This window comes from Dipteris shenzhenensis, chromosome 21 (assembly GCF_047967505.1).
Source record: "Dipteris shenzhenensis isolate YYH24624 ecotype China chromosome 21, Dip_SZ_1.0, whole genome shotgun sequence".
NCBI classification, from domain to species: Eukaryota; Viridiplantae; Streptophyta; class Polypodiopsida; order Gleicheniales; family Dipteridaceae; genus Dipteris; species Dipteris shenzhenensis.
The window spans coordinates 54428001-54434362 of NC_141616.1; positions in this window are offsets into that span (position 1 = coordinate 54428001).

A 6362-nucleotide genomic window follows, 5' to 3' on the forward strand; every position below is an offset into this window, starting at 1 on the left:
TCAATGCAGATCTTGTGGACCATATGTGTGAGACTTGTGGACGATTGTGTGTGAACAAAGATCCCCTTCACCCATTCTGCTACTCTTGCAAGAGTCCAGAAGGCATCTTGCAAGTTCCCACCTTGACAGAAGATATTGTGCAACGCAATGAAGAACAAGTTCCAGTTCATATTAAGGGCCCATATGTAGACATTGTTCTTGCATTGGGTGTGCCTTTTCTTCAAATGTACGATCTAATGATGGCATGAAATAAGCTTAAAACATGCAAGCCCGACGGAAGCTTCACTACTATTAACGGTTCTGGTGCCGTCATAGCATTTGAACCAAATGCATGACATATGTGTAAACTTTGATGATATATTTGGTTTGCATCTTCATTTCACTTGATTGATTTTATTCCAAAGTACTTTTGAGCAATTGATTTAACAAAAAAAGTTGATCACATCATGGATATACAATTGCTTCTTGAGAAAAAACAATTAGCAAAAAACCAATGTCGCAATGCAAAATACCATGTCAACACAAATGTTCTTGTATGTCTTTCACAATCCTTTCCAAGTCTAAGTTATGAACAATTGTTAACAACTTTATTTGAGAACTATGGACCAATCCATGGACCATCTTCCAAACAATAGCTAGTGAATCTTACTTACAATCCCAGGGGATTCACAAGAGGAAAATTATGATATCACGTGAGTGTACAATAGGGGGGTTTTTTTAAATGAGGCATAAGCTTATACATTAGGGGTGGGGGGCCCTTTATTTTTTCCCAATATTGAATTTAAGTTAGGGGGCCCATGCCATATTTAAGAGGGGGGGACATAGTATAGACTACCTTGGATAACTGGTCCAAACAAGTTTGGTTTTATGTATGGTTTTAAATAGTCATAGGGAAAGTGCATGATCTAAATGCTTGAGAAAGAACGTAAATTTAAGGAAAGGGGGGACATAATAGAATATTGGTGGTATCTTATAATCTTAAATAGGGGTGTTTTATCATCCTACATGGATCTTAAATAGGGGGTTTTCTTGAAGTTCATGCACGCAGGTGACGTCCCCCTTTCATGAAGAGTGAATCCCCCGAGCTTACAATAGAGAATATTCATAACCTAATTCAAAATTCTTCAACGTCCATTGCTCTGATTGTTGACATTTTGCCGTGATTTCATTCTATGTTTGGAACAACATTTGCTTTATAATTGTGTTATGATGGAATAAAGCTTCAACAAAAAGCTACTATGGGTGCAACTAAACCAATGAGTAGAAACACTTTGCTATAATAGTGTTTCTACAATCACACCTTTGCTTTGTTTGCCTCGAAAGCATGTGTACACATTATGGAGCAAAGAACGCGAAAATCTATTGGAGCAAGTAGTCTTGCAAAACCCAAGCTTGCCTATGAAAGACATTGCTTTCTCGCTTTGCAACATGGTTTTGGAAAGTAAATATTCAATGCAAGCAATTTTGAATAAAATTTACAAAGTGAGGAGATTGGTTCTTGCACCTATTCATATGCTTGGGACACCAACATGTGGTAAAGATGTGCTTGGGACACCAACATGTGGTAAAGATGCAACAACAATTGTGAAAATCTTTCCTAATCGGGAAAGGAAAACAAACGAAAAAAACGTACATCAACAACAATACATTAAAAAAATATTGGATATTCCATCTTTTCCATGTGTCTGTTGCGGTTCATGAAATTTTCACTGAAGCTGAAAAGGGCCAAGAAACACATGGCAATATTCTTGCAAAGCAATGGAATAAATATAGCTTCGTCTTCTGTAGAAAATAATTTCTTGTGCACTCTTTGTTGGAAATATATTAAAGAGGGAAAAGTGCCTTTGATGAATTTAAAAAACCTTCAAATGGTTCAAAAGAAACCAAACACAAACAACTTAAACGAGGTGGAAGCTCGGTTGATTTCCATAAGAATACCATTTGCACAAATTAGAGAACTCACTTACGAAGGGCAATATGGACTACGTGGAAGTGTTGTAAATGTTTTTGCAGATGTTGATAGAGCACAACAACTATTTCCTAGTTTCATGGGACAAAACGATACAGTGGCTATAGCTATCAAGTGAAAACTATCATATAAACATAGTTACATGAGTGGAGTTGTTCGCCCAACATTGACTATGTTGGCATTAACAGAGTTGCTTCTTACCCCTCTATACCAACAATATAATGTGAAAGTCAACCCTCTTTGGGAGAGACACATACAAAAAATTCAAGAATCCAAAACTTTCCAAGAGGATGCTAGCAAATTTAATGAAACACAAGAAGAGGACATTGCAACAGACACTTTCGTTTATGGAATTTATGCAAGCCAACAAGTGGTGGACTTCGAAGATCAAACCATTGTTGTTGCTCCTTCAGAAGGTTTTTCTCCCTTACGCATTTTCAAAGATAAATTTTGCGAAGAACTAGCATACCCCAAACTATTCTTTGGTCACCAAAGAAACTACAACATTCCAGAGCACACATCCTACCAAGACATAGCTTGCTGGGAGCTAACAAATGCTGATCGTTGATTCGCACTATCAATCGATAATCTTTTTTTCAAAACAATGAAGATTTTAGTACATCAAGTTCTTTTGTCTTCCTGGGTACGTATGCGAAAAGCACAAATAAAGGGAAAGAGCCTACAAGTAAAAGATGCACTCTTGGACACAAACATTGAAAAACTTCTACAATCAAACATAGGATTTCGAGACTTCACTCATTTGAGAACATCCCTTGACTAAAAGTACTACCTTTAAAAAAAAATTTGCAATGTTGAGGCAACTAGGCCCTCCATGTTTCTTCATCACTCTATCGACAGCAGAAAAACTTTGGGAACCATTACTCGAATTCTTGAGAAAGCTAAACCCTTCAAATGGAACTAGGAATTTGAACCCAAGTGTAGAGACACACGATTTGATTCATCAGATCCTGTGACAACAACACAGTATTATGTTAATAAATTCCAAGCATTCAAAACATTGCTTAAAAAGGACAACACCATACTAGTAAAAGTGAAAGACTTTTTCTTTGTAACAGAATTCCAAAATCGAGGAAGCCAGCATGATCATGGTCTTCTTTGGGTTGAAGAGGCACCTGTCTTTGGAATTTCACCCAATCATGACATAGAAGCATTTGTGGACACATACGTCTCCACTGACATCAACAAATTCCCTCTAAATAAAAAGGACATACAAATGCACAAACATTGCAAGACGTGCTTCAAAAACAAGAAAATGTGCAGATTTGGTTTTCCACGTCTACCAATGGAAAAAATAGCAATTTTACAGCCACTTCATGATAACCTTGATAGCAAAATCCTAAAAAAGAACATGAAAAACCTCATATCGATGCTATTGGAGGAGGAAACAATGTCGCTAAACTACATGACATTCTTGAAAACATCAAAAATTACAGAAGAAGAATACATCCTCGCTATAGGATCATCTATTTGCCAACCAACACTATTTTTGAAGAGACATCCAAGAGATATTTACACAAACAATTTCAACCCAACTATGTCCAAACTATGGGAAGCAAATACAGATGTGAAATTCATATTGGAACCCACACCGGGCCGCAACATACTGTATGACCTACATAACTAAAATGGACAAGGAGACAATTGAAGCGGTTAGAACTACTCTCACACAAAGCATTTTGAATAATGCTCCAGCAAATGAATGCATTCGAAGGGTCAAAAATGCAATCTTGAACACCCAACACATAAGCTCTCAGCTGGCAGTATATCTAGCACTCTCATTGCCGCTAACATCATCAACAAGACAATTTCAATACATCAACACAAACCCTCCCAAGAGAAACAAACATACTTGCTAAAACGTCGAGAGCAACTACAAAATCCAGAAAGCATCAAAATCTTTTTCGATGCAAAGTACTTGAAACGTAGAAACAACCTTCACCACATTTGCTTGGCAACGTTTGTAAGTGAAAACACAATTTCACCTTCAAAAACACAAAAGAGGAAGAAGAACAAGATCATCCACTACAATAACTATAGCAAGATAAATATCCAGAAAACTACCACAGATTGTTGTGTATACTCTTCCTACCATATCATGATGTTGAGCTACAACTTGACGAAAATAGTTGCACGTGGCACAACATGTACATTGACAACAAACACATTGCCGATGAAAATAGGAAAATATTTAACAAACTCATTCCAAGGTTCCCCACAAAATTAGATAATAGCTCTAGAAGCTCTTCCTCCAATACTACGTCCGCATTGAAGAATATCGACACATATGACATTGGAATTGATATGCAAGGTCTGCCCAAGTCAACAACAAATCAACAAAATTCTTTGCTAACATACAAGATGATACCATGACTACTACTTCTCCTTGAGAAAGCTAAATGATGAGCAACGCTTGATTCTAGAAGACACAATATTGAAGAAAAGGTGCCATCCAACAAAGCAACATCATCTATTCTTGATAGGAAATGCAGGAACAGGTGAAACCTTTCTATTGCTACTAATAGTCCAAGCACTTCTAAGGCATTATTCACACAATCTAAGTATGAATTTGGAATTGCCAAAAATACATTTGCTTGCATACATTGGGAAAGAAGCATTCAACATTGGGGGAACAAGTATACATTCAGCCCTTCATTTGCCTCCCATGGCATTTCATTACACTAGCCTTCCATCAGAAAAGTTGCAAGAGTTATCGCAACTATACAAAGACCTAGAGGTTGTTGTGTTTGATGAAGTATCGCTCATTGGCCATAGCACAATGGTTGCAGCAACATGCATCTCCGTGAGATCAAACACAATCATCTACAACCTTTTGGAGGACTTGATCTCATTCTTTGTGGCAATCTGTGCCAAGCTAGTCCTACGAAGGACTCTTGGATTTTCATGGAGAAACCATCAAATTCTACAACAATGTCGTCATTCTGGCAAGAAAATGTTCTTCCCTACGAATTGACAACACCAATGCATCAACAAGACAATACACTCATAGACATACTCAATAGAATAAGAGTTAGGGAACACAGTCTTCAAGACATCTCTTACCTTAATGAAAAATATCATCGTCAACCAAAAGAAAAACAATATGTCCCACACTTATTCTACACAAACAATACAAAATATGCTCACCAATGAAGAGGTGTTTAAATTGCTCCAAGAAGATTCACACATCTTCAAAGCAATCGACAAAAAACGCAAGACATGTAGCAAAACTATAACAATTTCAACAAGTCCAAAGAACACAGCAGGATTACACTTGGCCTTGCATCTCAAGCTGGGGAATGATAGTTGAAATATGTTATGGGAACTTGGACATCCAAGATGGCTTGGTGAACGGGGTCGACGAAATTTTTAAACATTCGTCCAATAACGCTCAACAACGTGTGGTATGGATATTGTTTAACAATCGAAACACAGGGAAAAGAACACGATACAACAATGTCAACCTCTACTACATCAATATTGCACCAAATTGGACACCTATACAACACATAACAAGGGAATACCAAATTGGAAAAAAACTACTTAAACACTGTCTCGAGAAATCAATTCCCCATACAACCAGCAAGAGCTAGAACCATCCATCGTTCCCCAGGATTGTCTATGGATTGTCTTGCTTTGACCCATCATTCATTAAGTCTCATGGACTTACATACATAGCTCTATCACGCATACGCAATCTAGATAATCTTTTCCTCATCAACCCAATCCAACCAAAACACATAAAAGTCGATGTCAATGTTCTACAAGAAATCCAATGACTTAAACACCAGCGAAAGTGGAAGACAAAACAAATACATTTCACTTTCAAAACAATCGCAACAATGACACTACAATCACTAAACACAAGAGCATTAACATCACACTATGAAGACATACTCCATGACAAAAGCATGCTAAATGCAACAATCTTATGCCTCCAAGAGTTGCATTCTAAAAAAGACAACTCCCTAACATTGCTAGGATTTACATGCTTGCAAAAAGATAACGAAGTTGGAATTGCAACATGTTTTAAAAACGATTTAGTATTGGACCTTCAAGAATATATCATTGAGAGAAATAGCAGTGCTTCCTTACAATATTCAAGACCACACAACGCTCCAACATCGCAATCATTAATGTGTACAAAGGGCATTCAGCACCACATTCAATACTTGTGTCTGTAATAGAAAAACTACTCCAAAAAATCGAACATGGAATTCCAACTACGATCATCGGGGACTTCAACATTCACTATGATCCTTCAAGAACTACTTCAACACAACTGACCACGTCCATGACACATGAAAAATTCGTGCAATTGATTCAAGAACCTACAACTATTGCAATTGATTCAAGAACCTACAACTATTGCCGG